Source organism: Dermacentor albipictus, chromosome 4, assembly GCF_038994185.2.
Source record: "Dermacentor albipictus isolate Rhodes 1998 colony chromosome 4, USDA_Dalb.pri_finalv2, whole genome shotgun sequence".
Taxonomy (NCBI): domain Eukaryota; kingdom Metazoa; phylum Arthropoda; class Arachnida; order Ixodida; family Ixodidae; genus Dermacentor; species Dermacentor albipictus.
Window position 1 is genome coordinate 101,322,147 of NC_091824.1, and position 19,417 is coordinate 101,341,563.

At 44.1% G+C, this 19,417-nt stretch overlaps 1 long non-coding RNA gene across 3 annotated transcripts in view; it reads left to right on the top strand.

Annotated features, from left to right (window-relative positions):
* The window catches only part of LOC135904602 (uncharacterized), a 250,725-nt gene that overhangs the window by 78,418 nt on the left and 152,890 nt on the right, over nt 1-19,417 (top strand). For 2 of the 3 annotated variants that reach the window (XR_011514301.1, XR_010565167.2), the window contains one exon: nt 16,254-16,420. The exons of the other annotated variant lie outside the window; for it this stretch is intronic. This is a non-coding gene — a long non-coding RNA (uncharacterized lncRNA). Of the gene's footprint in view, nt 1-16,253; nt 16,421-19,417 lie in introns of those variants that run through there. 3 annotated transcript variants of the gene reach the window in all.

A 19,417-nucleotide genomic window follows, 5' to 3' on the forward strand; every position in this document is an offset into this window, starting at 1 on the left:
GCGCTACCGCTCTCCCTTTCCTGTCGCCTTTTACACTGCACACACGCACGATAGATGTATAACTTATAGATCGGCTCCCAAATAGATGCGTGAATGGATGAGTCGTTCTTGAAAATGGGGTATTGGACAGGGTGATTAGATTGGCGTGTGCCATTGCAGTAACTCCACATTAGTTCTCTGCAAGTTCAGTGTCAAGCTGTAATTATAAAAAATCGTTCGTTTAATGCTCAAACGCTGTTTTCAAAAAGAATTTTGTTCCATTCCATTTGCAACTACGCGACAGCGTTTCTGGTAAATATTGAGTGAGCGAGGGCGACCGTGAGCCACTGTCACATAAGCATTTGCAATTCTTCTGACTATTAATTTCTAGTAAGACCCAATGTCCAAAATTTCCTTACATAGAGCAACGACAAGGTCACATGGCACTACACTTCTTTTTTGGTAGTGATAACGGCTACATGTTACCCTTTGTTTCCAGTAACGCAGGGTGGTGATGCATTCCTTGTATTTTAAAGCAGTGAATAACATACCTTGTAACTTTTTTTTTCCAGTAACGCCGACTGCCCTGCAAAAATGAAAACTACGGATGTTCGCGCGTTCCACCAAGACACCTTTAGCCGTTCAGCCTCTTTGGTCGTGGGCTCGATTGCCGACTGTGGCGCCGAATTATTCTGGAGCTCTGCATTGCGGCATCTCGCATAACGTCTACTGTGCAGTTTCGGTGTGTTGAACCCCAGAATTCATTCAAACTTTAATGCCGGGAGCTAAAAGCGCAAGACCCACCGTTGTATCTGGATGATTAAGAGGGAGAAGGGCGTCTCTATCTTATTCCAATCAGAATCTTCTTGTATCTTGTCTTGAGGTTGATCAGACGAGCGTGCGATGCCAGACGCTCGAAGGTTCGCTCAGTTATTCACGGGAAGCCCCGATTGCTCATCTTTAATCCTGAGTCTAAAGGAATATATTGCAACAATATACGTTGTCAAATAGAAAGTGTGTATGTAAACAGAAAGGCAGGGAAATAGAAAAAGCGTTTTTTTTTCTGGTATGAGACAGGTATGCATAGCTCACCTTTCTTGACACAAATCATCCTGTTATAGAAATTTGTCGTTGTTGCACCACCATAAGTTTGGCATATTCGTGGCATACTAATCTACCAGCACTGCGATAAATCAGGATATCACCTCAGCTTAGGCCACCACATAAGCCGAGTAAAGCGTACAAACTCGAAGCCGGTTCCCTTTGTGAAATAAGCAAACTCTGGCTAACATTTACCGCAATTTTACCGCTTTAGTGTTCTCGGCACGTCGAAGGCTGTGCATAAGTATGGGCTGAATCGTTACAGGGGGTCCTGAACCAACTGTCGGGCTTGGTGAAGAAACAGACTGCGGATAGCACACGCGGCTGCGGACATCTAAATCTTGCAGTCGTGGGTGGCGCGCGGAGCTGACAAGCAGATTGCGAAGTCGACTTTTACAGCGTAGACTGTTGCGGGCTCATTCGAGTAGCCATTGCGGTAGAAAATGTTGTCCTTTTAGGATGTGTAAACGCGACTGAACACATCCTTCATGGATTCAAACCAACTAGCCCACCAGCGTGTTTTAACTGGTGTTGTCCGCCGCCGCCGGTTTCCGTCGCAGGTATCGCCAAAAAAAAAAAACCCAGGTTCCTCCCGGACCCTATTGGAGATAAGTTCGAAGAGAAATGTGCTACTTGCCACTCGGTGCGAGAAAACAGAGCCGCGCATTGCTATCTAGTACAGTGTAGCACAGCTAAGGGATGAGACACCGCGAACTCAACCGTAAGTTGAGCGACAGCCTCAGAGTTTGGCAAGTCATACGCTCCAAAATCGGGAGTAGAGGCGTCTACGTGGACATCCAAAATCAATTTTGAACTGCGCGTCACGGTGGCGTTCAGTAGGCGGGGCGTTTTCGGCACCACTCCGCCGTAGCCTTCACAGTGCAAGGCATTCAAGGAAGGGAGCTTTGCAGTACTTTTTTTATTTTTTGCTGCTAATTAATTCTGAAATATTATATTTTAACTTCAAATGCATTTCTAGACTTCGATAAAAAGTGTTCCAGGGCTTCTTAAGCAGTTCTTAAGTTTAAGCAGTACCTTACGTAAGCAATTTTGCCTGAAGAGTAATTCGTTGAAGTGATTTTTTTAGAACCAAATTACTAAGCACTGACGAACAGTGAGCATATGAGTGGCAGTTAACTTTTCCCACACATCTCTTTAGAACCCTGCAGTGTGCCCGCCATTCAGTGGTGTACTCATGCTATTCTTTATGCCTGTTGGTTTCCTGAGGAGCGCCGTTCTCTGTTGCATAGTAACTGCATAGAGAATGGGATACTGGTAGCGCCATTAGTTTGCCTGTACTTCGATAACCTGATTGAATTACACCTGAGCAAAAATAATGCATGCATACAGCAGCGTGCTCAATTTTACGAGTGGTGCAGCTGGCCCATGTGACATTAAGCTTAGTTGCCAAACAGCATTCTCAAGTTCCTATATAACGACCAAGACATCTAGTTTCGCAACGTCAGTAAACGGACGTTTAATGAACCCGCGGCACCAGCTACGCGGCACTGTAATGCAAAAGGTGCAGCAACGGGGTATGCTGTCGTTGAGAGCTAATTGCGAAAAGGACGGGTCCTCAAGTTTTTTTCTTCGGCAATGCTATGTGCGTTTCAAGCTGTACTGAGGGAAAGACGTTGCGCGCGCTAGAAGAAACAAGATTTGCACAACGTTTGTTAAAAAGCGAGCGGTTCTCGCAAGCTTTCTTGACGCGCAGAGATTTTGTCATGCAAGTGCAGTGACTGGTTAGACGAGAAGTTTTTCATTGGTGAGCTTGCTCAAAAAGTAGCGCTTGCTTAACACAGCACGGTATTCACTGTACACAGACTGCCTGTGCTCTTATCCGATGAATTTCGCGAGCGGGTATACCTCATGCATCTCGCTACTGTGACGTACGAGGCCGAAGGCAACTGTAGAGCTGTCTTTTTGTAACCGCGTGTAGTATCGGTTAGCTGCGTGCTCAGGCGCTAATGAAATCGTGTGCATCTCCGAAGCAGCGGGCTCTTCTATTATGCATTGGGCAGTGCCAGCATGTGCAATTTTACAGCATGTAGATCATGTACACAGCAAAATTTACCTTGGCCTTGAAGAGTGGTTCAAGCCTAAGTGTGTTTGGAACATTTTTAATATTCGAGATTTAAACAGATTAAGTTGACCCCATTCAGGAACTTGAAAGAAGCCTTTAACTGAGTATGTAAACAGCGAGTTGTTAGCAGAAAGCCAAACTGCATGAGAGCAGTGCAGTGCACACGCTGTGGTCATTTCGTCAGAGTATATACAGCAGCGAGTGTTCTCTGATTTCCATTATAACGATTACAAATCAATTTACGTGAAGAACAGCAATGAAAAACATTGTTTAGCGAGACTCGCAGTGATGACACATGTACATCGCTGCACTCGGGCAGAATGCAGACAGCGCTTTATTATTGCTCCAAGCAGAGGGCTAACCGAGTGGAAGACTGCACAGAAGACGGAGTGTGGACGATGTTCGAGCTTAAGCGGGAGTCCTGCCAGCAATAAGCGTTCATTGAAGTACTTGCTCACGTTAGGAATGACCACGAACAAGGCGCCATTCAGACATTATCGTTCCAGTAGCTAGGATCGAAACGACCGGGCGGGAGCTAGCCAGAGCAAATATCGGGGCACAAAAAAAAAAAGCATTGCAACTCTCTTTTTCCATTTGCCTTTCTTTACTTCTCAAGGTCGTATAGAGCTGCCGGATAAGTGCTGGGAATGGCACTGAGCGCGTTTATAGAATGGTCTGTGCAGGCTCGTTTGCGCGGGCCTTTATACCGGCACCTACAATCCGCACACTCACGATACAATCGTGTGTAAAGCTCCCCATGGCGTGCTGTGCCCTGCGTGCAGCGCACGAGGAAAGCCAGCCCATTTAATCTGTCTTTCAGCCTTTTTCACACTACAGAAAAGCTTGCTAATGCCCGCACTGAATGTATACTTCAGGAATCATGTCTTGAGTGGCGACGCGTACTTGCATCAGTCATAGACCTGTTCCACCTGTGCGCTGCGCGCTACCAAAACGCCCCGCTAACTTTTCGACGGGATTCTGGTCTCACCAAAGTGGTCGACTGGTCCTGAACAAGTGCTGCCGTTGGAACTAGCATTTTAATAAGGGGGCCTTCTCTTTGTGCCCGATGAAGACGAGTCCACTCGTCGAAACGTTGGTTCCAGCGACATCCGATGTTCGACTGCTGTCGATCACTTCAAGTGTCCACCTTCATGTTGTGTTTGTTCTTGTTTGGTCTCGGCGAAAATAATGCATCCTTTAGGTTGTGTGCTGTGATATTTGTATGCATATCATGTGTTGCATATTCTGTGCATATCATTTCATATAATATCGTTTGCATTAGGAGTAGCATGACACCACAGTGATTCTATAAGAGACGCCCGGGCGGATCAATTGTCAGCCTTAATCACCAGGCTAAACCTGCCTGTTGCTACAACTCACCACCGCCACATGTCAAGATTACACTGAAATGAATGAGTGACGAACGAAAGCCATCCACCCATTTCTTGATCGTAACTGTTATTCGCAAGGTTTACAAAACAAGGCATATTGTAGTGCCGTATATTGTAATGATTGCGTCGCAGACATCGTAAGTAAACCGGACACAATACGGTTATATAATACATGTCCGATTCAAAATGAGGCCCCTGGCTGACACGCTCTAATAATTAGCCACAATCAGGATAAAGTGACAGCAAAATTGAAATATGCTCCCTGACGCAAGGTATAGACACACCTATTCATGAAGGGGTGTACGGTAGCGCGATTAAAAGACGGGACAAGAGGCACACAAGGACACACATAGCGCTTGTGTGTCCCTGTGTGTCTTCGTGTGTCCCGTCTTGTAATCGCGCTACCGTGCACCCGTTGAAGGTGCATTACCAACAAGCCCACATTGCAACCCTCCTGAACACCTATTCAGCCCAGTACTTAACAATAGAGGACCAATCTCGAAGACAATTCAGAACTAATATCGATCACCTGCTCAGAGCATGTTAGTTGATATGGTACCGTAAAATCGACGTGCCAGAAGCAACGTCGAAGGGAATTATTTTTGATGCGAAAGATCTTGCTCTTGTAATTTTTTCCACCACCCCATATGGAAGCTGGCGTTCTGTTTCTGTTTCTTCCCAAGAACCCCTTGCTCGCTGCGCTGCGGAGTTTTATAACCGTTTATTTTTCTCCTTGCAAACTGAGAACATAATATACACTATGAAATACAATATACGGTATAATATCCAATAATATCTATTATATCTGAAGCCTGTGCGTCACTGTTCACCTGCATCTAAAATACCACCGGAAGCGCCTAGCACAAAGGCTTGTGACTTTACCACATTTTAAGAAAATTCTTCTTACCTTTATCATAACGCTACCAAGAGTGTTCGGCCTCAGTTCAAAATAAATTAGCCTGATACTTTGCTTAGAGCGAAGGGGAGAGAGAAAGAGAGAGAGACGAACAGGAAAGGCAGGGAGGTCAGCCAGGCGACCCCCTGGTTTGCTTCCATGCACTGGGGGTGGGGCAAAGGGGAATAGAAAGAGGGAAAGAGGGAGAGAGCGAAGGGAAGATGAGAAGAAAAAAAGAGGTATGAGGGAATGACGATGGAGGAAAAGCAGTAAAACGAATCTTGTAGTTTGTATCCAAAGGATCTTCCACAATTACGAATGCTCAAACCCACGCTTTTCAAAAATTCAAAGGACCCAGTAAAATCTCTTCAGTCAGTAGCTTGTTGCCGCCTCCAATTTAGAGGCAAGTGTCTACCATTGATACTCACAGCAATATAGGGACAGTTAACAAGTCTACTTTTTCTAAATTAGCTTTATATCACGAAAAATAGTTGCACACCTGCTGTACTAACGCTCCTACTTGTACGTGTGTCCTTGCGCCATTTCGAGCGCGCGTGCAGAGTGAAGACCGGTGATTAAGCTGAAAAACCTCCGAAGTAGGAAATATCGTTTTCGCAGCTGCGCGCTTTCGTTCTCCTTCGTATAGCGTTTACACATGCTGTGGAACTTTGCGCTGATTCCTTCATTACGAGAGGGAGGCTGATGCCTGTGTTATTGCGACAGTGTGAGGCATAGTTATGAAGGTATGAAAAGCGCGCACTTTCGTACTGTCCAGACACCTTAACAGTGGTGAAGTTTGGAAGCCGCTGGATTACGAGTTCTAACTTGGGCCGCTTAACGCATCAGAGTTAGTACGAGGATAACGCGCCGGGCCACGATTGCTTCGTCGAATGCAAGCATACAGGGTAGCGCCGATTACGGTGTCACTGAATAAGTCTAGGCGGCAAATTGGTTCCGAATTCCCGGCTCAGTTTGTTCAAGGTTTTAACATAAGTATGTGACTGCACCCTTAAGTCTACTGTAGCGCGTTAACATTCAGGTAGTGTGAAAAGCCCTAAATGACCACAAACTGTCACCTGCTTGGCTGCGCGCTCTTGTGACGCGTGCGGTATGCACTAGAGAAGATGCCCAGTTTTTTAGTTGACTATTTTCTAGTGGCACAACTTTGGAGTACAGGAGCAGCAACCCCGAATGCTATCAAACTGTTGGGAGAAGCTTAACGTAACATTTCATGAATCTTGATGAGTGGTCTCTGGCTGGTTTTCCGTGTGGTCTAGGAGCGGATTTTCGACGAATTTGCAACAAATCCATCCACCCTATTCAATATGCATGACGTATTGTTCAAAATATGGTTTTATTTCAAGCGCGTCATTCTTAATAAAAAATCCTTCAGAGGAAATGTACCTCCTCGTTTTGGGCCACGTTACAGATAGTCGTGCCCACTTCTCCGTTCTCGTTTCTTACACAACTGCGCTATTGTCTGTGTGAATTTATTAGGTGCCATGGTTCTTCACCCACATTAGGTGGGGCCGGATTAAGACAGTTGGCGTCATAGGGATCGTCTTAGTTATTTCGTATCTACCTAAAGTTACAACGGGCCTGCAGAAGCAAGCAAACCGCGAACCATTGAAGACCCGGACATGTGAGGAGGCACCCCCTTTTTTTATAAGAAGCACGGAAACTGAGGAAAATGACTACTCTGTTTTCTCTATTGAACTAGACTCCAAACAAGTAGGCTTAAAGCACTCTGTCCTACTTTTGGGCTCGTATACGCAACCGTCTAAAAGCCTCGGAACGTTCTACAATATGGTGTCATTCTCCCTCAACTCATTATTTATATTAGGTTTTATTCAATTCCAAGTGGCTTAATGAACTGGTAGGCCCTTTCTTCACGCTGAGTCTCTGGCTATTCTTTGCGAGAACTGAGGCTATTATTTAACTTCTTTCTTTATTTTCCCCCCTTTTTTAGCATGGTGTCTCTTTCGGCAACAAACGGGTGTGGCAAATAACATTTTGCGTTGCACCCGTAAAGTTACATTGGGGCAGTGTTTCGGCAGTCGCAAGATAAACAGCAATACTGTAGGAACGGTTTCAAAAGGGATAGCTGGCTTCAGACGGACCTGTGCAGATCTGGCGCTACAATACAGGTCTTTTCTATCAATTATTTTCCCAACAATGGCTCAGTTTGTTGCGTGTCTGCAGTTACTGCTCACTGCAGTGGAATAGCAATGTGTGGCAGTCACACATAATTACTTGCCTAACATAAAACTAAAGCAATATTCTATGGGGTATCTGTTTACGAAACGTGATTCTTATTTGCTTGGTTAGTATCCTGCCACGCCTTATTTATTCGTTTGATTTTGCTTTTTCTCTTCCTCAGCAGGGTCGATATGCTACTGTAAATTTCGAAATAGCTAGAAAATCGGCGGCTTTCTTTCTCAGGGTAGTAATAAACCGTAAATTTAGAAGAAAAATATACCTTAAAGTTTCATCAAATTCGAAACTACAGCATAGATGGCAGCTCAGCAGTGGTTGTGGACAAAGTGGCTGGAATCATAACGAACAGTTTTGAAAAGCTTAAACAGAATAAGAGACCTTTCTTTCTGCATAAACATGGATGCATGTACAGTGGAAGTATTGGTGCTTTATAATTGTGATAGGACACCAGATCTGCACGGCTTATGCCAGCCTTCCACTTAGACAGCCGATCTGCTACTTCTTAGGACCTGCACAAGTGCCTGGTTTCCTACAAATACATGCAAGTAAGGAAACGTCAATTTCTGTTTTCACAGCTACTAAGAACAAAGGAAAAAAGTCCTGATTGTTTTTTGGATCTAAAAGTGCAAGTAAACTTCGTGGGCACTGTGAATCTTTTCTTCAGGTTAACGAATCCAAACCTGGACCAGAATATAGTGGAATCTACCAGAATATAGTGGAAAAAAAGAAAAAGCACTCAGCTCTAAGTGCTCGCAAGCTGCAGTTCGCAACGGCCTGTCGTGTAATGCTGACGAAACATACAGGAATCCACCTAAGGGCCTGGCGGGCATATTGTCGCTAGCGTAAGAAGGGTTCGTGGAAGTGAACAAAACCTAATTTTCACTACTTCACTGCTGGATACCCCATTATGACTCGTGTACGCTTACGGAAGCTCACTTTTCACTTGCTCTGGCTTGCCATGTGCTCGTCATGTAGTTCTTCAACACAGCGAAAGAAGGAGCTCATGGCTCTTGGTTAACAACGCGACGTGGCACCTCTCAGCTTTAATAACATGAGACCATCTTTACATGGGATTGCAACATGAAGAGTACTAGGAGACAAATTCACAAAGAAAACTATGTCTGAACAACAAACACAGTACACCTTCCTCTGCGGGAAAAAAGAAATAAGAAAGTCAATGAGGAACAACGGAAGGACAGGAGAGAACAATACTGCGTACCATGCCTGACAGAGAAACGCTTTCAGCGTGTTATCGAACATGAAGGGCAGAAAGAATACAGGAACAGCAGCCTGCATTACCTTAATGATACTGGCTTTCCACTTCCGCGTTGTACCCCCCCCCCCCCTTTTTTTTGGCATGTGATAATTCTTTTAAGGCTGAAGTATTTTTCGTTCACTGTATTTTGGACGTTGTATGACGATTATAATTTTTCATTCCTATGGCTGTAGGACGAACGAGATGGAACTTGTATGACAGTTGTGGCTTCGTGTCCGTGCAAGTTTCCAGCTCAGAATACATTATCCGAGGCGGCTCTTTGAATACACTGCTTATCGTTCACGCCAAAACAACACTGCACCCTCGTACAGGGAGGGAAATGCAGACCAGCAGCCTCCAGCTGTCGACAGATGGACGACAGCAGAAACACACGAAAAAAAAAGAGAACAGGACAACAAACATTCTTCAACATACAAAAGGATAATAAAAAAGTATAATCACCATGGAGAGGAAGAGAGATAGGACAAGAAGGGAAGGAGACAGGTTAACAATAGTAGCAAGCGTATAATAATTAGTAAATGCAAGCAAATCTTGTGCGCTCTTTTTCTTTTGCCAGCTAGGGGCCTAAAGAATGTTTTAGTTGCTGAGCTTTAGGCGCAATTTTAATAATAAGACAACTCTTTCAACACTTTCACGAAGGAAAAATCCAAGCCGCTACCGAAGTGAAGATTACTAACTGCTGTGCCGTCAAAAAGGCTTTCAGGAAACACACGTTATTGCCACTTATAATCGTTTGAGTTTAATTAGTAAATTTCTATGCATTTTTCACTTCTCTCATATGCATATGTCAATCTTGGCAGCATGGTTGCATGGCTTAAACAAGATAACACAATGTGGACTGGTTACTGCCATTTGAAATGACTTGCAGTTTATGTGGTGGTAATCACTACCGTGTCTAAAAAAAAATATGGACTCAACGAAGCAAGCCTATATAGCTGGCTTCTTCTGAATGAATTGTCAATCTAGGTTTGCCATCCACCGCTACCCGTTTGATCACATATTATGTACTGAACTACTCTGGGCTTTGGAAAGCTTTGGCAGCATGAGGTACTTCTGCTTTGCAATAAAATTTTATTCTTAAGCCATGTATGACATTGGTGATTGGATCGCAAAAGAAACTTGTGCAACCAACCATCTTACACGCTAGGTTGAGCATAGTGCACTTTATCGCGTCTCGTGATTGCGTCTAGCCTTCGCTGAAAAATGAATTGCCTGCCGACTTTTTTCGCACTCGCAGCTCCTAACTCTTTTCGCCAGATCCCTAATGTCCGCAATTTAGGAAGAGAAGCGCTGAGCAGTCTGACCAGTTGGGAGTGCCCGCAAGCTAATCTCGGTTAGCTTCTTACGTATGCATGCAAATGAACTTCGATGAATGCGTCGATTCTTCTTAGAACGTTATTCGGAGCCTGAAGTTCCGGTGTACTTGTTTTAACGAGCTAGCCTGGTTATCTTGTTGTGAGAGCAATTTCTACTTAATATCGAGCTTGTTTAGTGAGGGCAGTGAGGTGTTGGTTACAAAGTTTCAGTCTTGGTATTTGGGGCTGTTATAAAGGCTGCAGGAAGTGTGTTCTTAAGACCTCCCAATTCAAATGGGAAGAAGTAGTATTTTAATGACTGGAAAATGTAGAGAGGTCGGCCGCATAATGGAGCATCTGGCCTGCTACTCTACGTAAGGGAAGGGGAAGAGGGGAAGAAAAAGGGTCACAATGGGGGATGATAATAGGAGGAACGAGGTGAAGGACACATTACGCAATCGGTATCACAGGCGTGAGTCCAGGCCCGTGTCACATAGGAAACGTGAAAGAGAACGTGGGAATGGCGCACTTGCTGAATGTATGCGAAGTGTGTTAACTTCATCAGCTGAATTTCACGTTTCGAAACTTCTGTAAGAAAGCAATAGTGTTTATATATATAAAGAAAGGAAGACCTGAGGGCACATGAAGTGAAAATACAGATCAAATAAGGAATACTCAGTTTTACGTGTTACAAGTAATGTAATTCCGCATGATCTTTCCACCTGCCTTTTATCGCATGTCTAATTGTATTGCTTTTGTTGTGTTATCCGGCTGTGGGAGCGACAATGAAAGACCACGAGCGTCTTGCAGAAACATTTGTGAAAGTCAATGATGTTGTGAACTTTTCCTCTTTTATATGAGTGCAGCTTCCCACACTAGCGTAAGCTCGGGAAACGCGTCAATGGCTGGCAGCCACCATTCAGCTGCTGCAGTAAACTATCTAATCTTAATAACAAAAAGAAAATGTCTAAGAGGTGCATGTGTCCGTAAATTGCCTTAGGCTTAAACTCTACAGCCTCAGTACTAGAAGCATGCATGTTCTCTTGTAACTGACAACATTGCCATAGCAGTGGCAATTACCTGTTAAATAAGCAGTATATACGAGTGGCTCAACTAGAGTCGAATGGCGTCGTTCTGGATGGTGAGAAATAGAAAATGCTTATTTTCTGCGATGCTTGCTCCGCATCACCGTTCTGTATACAGCAGGTGATCATGAAGATGCCGGTGGTGAGATGCGTGGATTAGCTCCTCGAATATAAAGGAAGCAAAATAAAAAAATTGATTTAATGCGTCAACAAAGCGAAAAACAGGGGTCATCGGTCCATGGCGTGCGCTTAAAGAATAATTTACGACACGGCATATGGTACGATTGTTGCATGCGTAGCGCTGATGAATGCAATGACCAGTAGCAACGTAGTTGGTGCAACAGCAAGAGAGTGATGTATATAGAGACTAGTTTAATGATGGATGTACCTAATTGAATGTTAAATGTAACCAAGTTGTCCTAATAGTTGTCAACTGTGAACTACGAGCAGTCGGTGGTGGCTGCAGCGCAATAAATTGCACCAGGAGGAAACGCTGCAGCACAGTGCACAAGCTTGCGAAGGGTAAAGTCTTCAGCAGTTTGCGGTATTGCACAATGGTACAAAAACTGCGAAAGTGTTCTTTACTTGTGTTTCAAATATGTGGATAATCACCTCCTTCGAGTCATTTATGTTCTTAAAGTGTATATACGTACATATGGTCGTTTTGCATAGAAAACAAAAGCACGCAATGCAAGGGACACTCCATAATTTTCTCAAATCTGTGAAAAAAAAGTTACTGATGCAGTGCTTGCCGTACAATAATTTTGTTTTGGTAACACACAAGACGAAGAGATGCTAGTATATTTCTATGGCCGTTTTTAAACTCCCCCCATTTTTTTTACCTCCACAGTCAAGTACTCCGCAATAAAAAAAAATCACCGCCCAAGCACTCCATACAGATGGTTAAACAGCGAAGCTGAAACGTGCGGCCCCGGTGTTTATCACTGGGTTAATTCCGACGATTCATTAAACGAGAGCTTGGTAGGCTGCCGGATCCCTGGTACGCAGTTTCTGCTTGCGCTCGGCTGCGAGCCTGTTCTTGTCTGGGCTGCAGCATCGGCACGGCATAGACGAGCTCGTTCCCAGTTCTTTTCGCGGCGTTGCTGATCGAAAACTGCCTGCTCCTAAGGGGTACGTATGACGCGTATGACGTATAATCAAGGCGCGTCTCTCTTTCTCTCTTTTATTTATTTAGTTTTTTTCACTGTGCATGGGGTTGCACCGGAGGAGTTTTCGGCATACAGGTGATGGATGGGCGGGTGGACAAGCGAATTGGCTAGCCATATACAGCTTCGCTGTAAAAAAAAAAAAGAGTTACAGGCTTGCACGGCACACGCAGCAGTTACAGCTTAAGCTGGAGGAGCGGCCCCGTAGGACCTCCATTTTCGGCAGCACGCGTCGTTTTCACGGGAACGATCTCAACAGTCCGCCCCGCTTTGACGGCAAGCTGCAGCTTGTTTTGCTCTCTCCACACCGGTCTGATAAGCCCAACGTTGCGTTGTTGCAGTCGCGCGCGTAGCTGTACTATTTGTTTCTCCAGCATCGGTGCGTACCTTGCGAGGAGGTGCCATAACGTGTACCGTAGAGAAAACAGTGGCATTGAGACTATGTGGCGCACATGTCACATTCCTTGACGCGTGGTACGATGCGATTGAGCTGCTACATGTCGGGACCCCTGGTGGAATACAACGCAAATGCAGTGCGAAGTTTGCACGTGTCGACGATACAGGGCGCACATCTCACATCGCGTGACATGTGGCACGATACTATGTGCTGCTGCTGCCGCTGCTTGATGACAACGATTATGACTAATTATTGGTATCCCCTCTGGAATGGGGCGGTGAGAAATAGCCACCTAGCCTGCTTGGTTTAGTGAGGTATGCTATACATGTTTTTCATTCCAACATTTTTCTGCACATCTCCTTAATCTTTTTTTATTCCTCAAAACTTCTCTAACTGCCTTGTAGCGCTACCTATGCAACTGCTACATGGCGAGCCGCCTGGTACAGCAGCATGCAAATGCAATGCGAAGTGTGCACATATCAACGCTACGAAACATAAACTCACTACATCCGCAAAAGCCAACTACTAGCCAAAAGTCAAATACCAACTAGCCCGTACTCAAACCTTGCGTCTGAGCAAGACGGTGCGCTCTCGAGTTTACCAGGTTGAACAAGTGCCGCTCCATTCCCGTCAAGTGTTTGCGCGCGCCACATTGTTTAAGCGCTTCACCAACGCTGTTTAGAATTTAGCAAGCGCGATGTAGTTTATGACACGCCACGCTACACCCGGCGCTGAATGTTTGACTCGCTGGCTCACTGCAATCTTGCGTACCGTGCTACACTTGAGTAGACGCTATACTAATATTTCCAAAGATTTCGTGTGGCTGCACCACGGTGCATTTACGCGCTGCGTTTCTCCGCTATAAATAATTTAACCGACTTAACCGGAGAAGTTATTTCCTTCGCGAGGGCGAGAATTTCGTAAACAAGTCGTCATTGCGTGTGCAACAGTTTCGTGGTTTAGACGCAGAGAACGGCGGCCATGCCGGAGCTTCTCCACACCGAAACAGGCCGACACGGCGCCTTCACTTAATTACTGCAGGATTAAGGCAGTAGAAATGAAATACGGGGAAGAGAGTGGCAGTAACATGAGAAGCTCCGCAGTCTAACGATGTTTCATCTCAGCTACGACTCGGAGTCCGGATAGCGTTTTCATTGCATGCACGAAGGGAAAGAAGAAGAAGAAAAAGAAAAAAAAGAATCCGGGTGTTTTATTTAGTAGTGGGCTTCACATGAATTGATAATCTGGGGAGAGCTGATCTCTGCGTGGTCTTACGCGTACACATCACACAACAGCGGGCAGGTGAGTCTGGAAACGGCGATGACGGTGCTGGGCAGACGCAGATGGCTGCGCTGGAGCGTTAGCTTCCATGGAGAAGACAATTACAATAGAAAGGTTATAGAACAAGGACTACAAAAAGAGAAATAAAATAAAATAAAATAAAGTATGTTAAAGCGGGAGAGAGGAGACGCTCGTATTCCTGGGAAAACAGTGAGCAGAGAACGGCCGCGGTCTTCTTGAGTGTCTACAATTTACAGTATGACCTTTCTCACTTCGAATGTTTTTATATATTTTTGGGCAGTATTACTTGCGAAGATGGCTACTAATGCGCATTCTTTTCTCCCTAGTAAGGTGACTTAATACGGGATTAGCTGCCTTTCTCGATGGCCTCTTCTTGTATCGTTCTCGGTTTCGTTGTCCATGGAGCCTAGATTTTATATCGCTCTCCTGGTGCTGCGGCAGCAGTAGCACATTAGGAATAACAACAACAGTAACATACTTTATTGTTACAAATGACGATTATTCTGCCCTTTCAGTGTCCGCGCGTTCGCGCACCTATAGCCCTGTTATGACGTCAGCGGTGGAGAAAACGCATTCGTGGCGCGCTACAGTCACATGAGAAACCGGCCATGAAGACAGCATGAGATAAATTCTCTGGAAATCGTGAGAACTGCATTGCTGCGATCATAATTAGTCACGCATTGATACGAAAGGGCCACTTTTGAGTGATCACTGGCCATAATTTTTCAACTCGTGGATCTGGTGCCTCAAAATGTGTGGCAAAACTGCCGTGTGCACGTGTATATGTATAGTTATTATGACAGCCAACCACACGCACGAATAACATACGCAGTACTGAACAGCTTAACTCAGGATAATGAAAGGAAACATGCAGTGGTATTGCAGTGGGTCCCGGGCCATGCTGGGTAAAGCAGGCAACGAACTTGCGTACTCATTGGCAAAATCGGCTCATAAAGATGCAGAAATTCAACTCATCCCTTTATCACCAATCGACACAAAATAGATATTGAGAGTACTAAAGAGAGACTTGTGTATGTCAGCATGGTTTACTGAAAATACTAATGGATGGATGGATGCGAAACTTTAATAAGGTCCTGAGGTACGCGACTCAGCGCGCTGCGGGCCGCTCCCAGGAATCAATTCTTTACGAAGTGTACCCTCAACTCAAAACGCCAGCTGGATGTGCAACTTTCTACAAGTACCGAGACACTAATTGATCGACTGCGCCTTCGGACAGCATACACCAAACATTTCCTATATCCCATCAAACGGGCTCCTTTCACGGTTTGCTCCTGTGGCCTCGACGATGAGGATGCTCGCCATCTACTCCTCGGATGCCCCATATACGAGAGGCCCATTGATCCTCACCGGCCTTTCTCACTCGCAAAATTGCTGGGCCCATAGCCATCGAAAATAGCCCAGCGAAAAGCATTGAACGCACATGAACATTTTTATGAAGAAACAGACATCCTTAACAAGTACTAGGTATTGAACTGAATAATCACACGATGTTGCTATACCGTTCTTTGATAATTTGTAATTAATACATTTTTTATTGTAATACATTTATTTTGTACTGAGTGCGGGAATTATTCTAACACTGTGTAATTCCTCATCTGTTTATATGCTCATTGAAGTCTACATCACGGCCGTTTGTGTGTGTTTGGGACTCATTTACGAACTCATTTTGGTGCAACTTGCATTTGACTTTTATATTGTTATGTTCATGGGCGTATGGGACCGTGCTGTGGATTTCGGACCGTATGAAGTAATTGCTTTTTTTTTCCAACATATTTTTTATATTGTTGTTTCCGCTATGAGAAAACTATGTTTGCGGCACGTTAGATTCCTTGCCTGGCAATATATGCCCGTACTTACTAGTTTTCGCACAATAGCTAAATAGGCTGTTGTTTTCTTTTGGTGTGAGGAGTACTACGTCATGATTTTTAGCTAATGTAACAAGACCGGTACGTAGAACATCATTTACAAGAATGTCGGCTAATTACAAGTGGTTCTTGTTCCCAAAAGTAAAAAAAAAGGAAACCTTGCCTGTTTTTTGCTTATAGGACGGTGTCTTAATAATACACGGAGGAGACATTCTGGCTCGACGCAGCACGTGAGACGACTGCTGCTGGAACCAGAAACAAGAACCCTGGCAGATACGAAAGGTTTCACAACGCTGGCGCCACAAGTAACGCTAGTAGTGCCGTTACTGTCCTCGAATCACGATGGCGCACCAGATGAGACCGACGGAAAACCGTCGGTGTTTCCCAGCGCCAAGTGAGCAATAAAATAGATTATTTACCCTGAAGTTTATTGTATGCACAATTCTACTGAGCACGAACGTCGTCAGCGTCTGTGCACACAAAGTTCGTGCCAGCAGTGGAAGGTAGAACGCTGTCCTCTAGCCCCGCTACAGAGCTGACTGAGCGGAGCGTGATGGCCCGTCTACTTGGCTTAGTCATTTTCGGAGCCAAACGCACGGCCCGTCTCCGGACACTTTCTAGCCCTCTACGCGTTAGCCGCAATGTGCGGTCGATACCGGGACATCATGACGACGATGGCGGTGCGAATGAGCTTTGAGAGTCCGTATTATTGCTCTCGTAATAGAATGTCTTATTTTTTCGTGCCCGCAGTTGAATCAGCATACCATTCTTTAACATAAGTAGCTGCAAAGCACAGCTACTTACGTTTCAATTCCTACGCGAAGAAAAAAAGAATTTCAAGAAATAAACGGAAGCGAAGTGTATGAGGTTGAGGCATCACAGTACACGACAAAACTGGATGATGATGCCGGAAAGTTACACAGTCTTCATCGATGTAAACCGTCGATGAAATCTATAGAGAAAAAGCGTGTTCGCAGGAAGTTGAATTGCCTTTGATTTGTGAAGGATCGAGTTAGAGGCATCGGTGTTTCCTTTTCTTTTAGCAATGAACGTTTTAACAAATATTTCTATCTTTAAGCTGCCCCTGCTGTCCTTGTTTATGTTCCTGTCAGGATTTTTTTAAAGCCAGTCTTTTCTTGCATGAATACAAATATGACATGGTTCCGCACATTGAATGGCATGCAAGTAACCGGAATTGTACGCATTGCTGTTAATTGTAAAGTATTTGCATAATCGCTTCACCAAAGCTTCCCTTCAGATAGAATCTGGCATGTGCATTGGGTCTTCAGAGTGTTTTGTTTTTAGTCACAAGCGGACGCTATCAAGGTAGCATACCATTTTACTTTTGCTGTAAAGAGTCATGTCAGTCAAAGAGCAGCTACTACTAAATTTACTTAATTTTCCTATGAAATAATATGGTTGTCCAAAATATTTCATTCGCCTCTGTCAAAGTTGCAAATGCACTTTCACCGGTCACTTAAACTCAGCTTCTAAGACACAAGACTTCGTGAAGAACATAGATACCAAAATTTAATAATCCATTTGTCAACTCTCCATCCTTTTCCAACTTTTATTATTATGCACTTGAAGGTGATTTGGAGAGAACTACTTCGGTAGAAGGAAATCAGAAACAAGGCTGAGAACCGATGGGTAAATAAAAATTTCGAAAACATAGTTAGCACGGCTGCGCATCAGTCTCTTTTCAGTTTGTAGATCGAATTCGTAAGAATTCGTTTCCTTCATATTTATGAAGTTTGCGTGGGAAATATTTACTTTAAGCCAACCTACAGGCGGTTTGTTCAAAGAAAGCGCCCCATAGATGAGGGCTCGTCCAAGTATCTCTGGCTGGTGCATATTTATTGCGCTTGGGTTTAAGCATGTTCTTGCGACTTGACTGAAATCATTCTCCTTCAAAATGTATGAGAGATATTGAAAGTCGAATTTGCAAGCCTAAAGGTCAGAACATAACTTCTTCATCCGCTTCTTTTTTCTTGTGCTCTCTGAGTCTTTTTCTCAAGAGGAATGAGAGGGCCTCTTGTTCCATTTTAATGATGTGCTAGAGAATTTCAATGAACCTTCTAGTTCACTCAGGCTATGCATGGAATTTTTGTTTGCGATCTCTGAGAACATATCTGAAATTCGGTAGATCTGGTAAAAACAAGCCTGAGGTCACCCAATACTTTTGAATTTATTATTGTTTGCTTGACCGACCAACCTCCTAATATCGCATTGCAGTTTCGGTCGCAAATGCACAAGCTATACATTTTTTTTAAGTATGTGCTGTTAGGGACAACGCCTCACTAATATTCATGCGCGCATATCAGCATAAGTTTAGAATGAAGGCGTACAGAATAGTACTTGAATAAGAAATTTATCTGTTGGCCGTCATGTCAACCTTCTCTTATAGCATAAAAAGAAAACAATGAAACTTCGATGTATTAGACACTAACGGAGCGTACTGCTAAAGAGCGGGCGACCCTGTATCTTGCAGTCAGCTAGAAACACTTACTCCATGGGGTGCGCAAACATTTGAACCTAAAATGTAGAAGACGTTGCAACTCATCCTGTGCTGAGTGATGCTCCTAGACACCCAAAAGCAGGGATGTGTGAATATTCGAAATTTTATATAGGAACCGATAGTATTTGGTATTAAGTATGTGTTCAATTCAAGAATTTCCTACTCGAATTTGTCAAATGTTCGTTTCTTTAGAATATGAAAGGGTAACAACACTTATTGGAATCTCAAAGGAGCGAGAACGATAGAAGGGAGGAATGTTCCGAATGATTAACCCGCAGGGAAGTCGTGGTTGCTGTGCAGGGGCACCAGTTCCTTAGCGATCGCGCGGAACATATTAATTCAGCTCAATAAATGTCAGTCATGCATCATGAATGCCTAACTTATAGGCAGCATATGTGCGAATATGTGCTCTCAATTTAGTCAAAGCAATTTATTATTTGGGTTTCTCGCGCAAATTTGCAATTTCACTAAAGCAACTTGCGATGCTGTAGAATCGCACTTCTCTCCTTGAACGAACTCAACACTCTACGTGCATGCATATGGTGATGTGCTGTTCACTTTTTCTTTATTACTGACATCGTCTTAGCACACCAGATAACTGGCAGTAGTTGTTTCTCTTTTACAAGCTCTTCCTTTTCTCGGATGTTCGATTGAGAACGACGTTAGGGACATTTAAGTATGCCTTTAAATAGGGCACGTAAATGTTTTCAATAAACCTCTTTCTCTCAACAAGTATATACTCAATCTTTATATTGCGCTCTGTTTAGAAAAGAAAATACTCGCTAGTGAATATTCGGAGGTTAATACAAGAAAATAGACTGCTCTG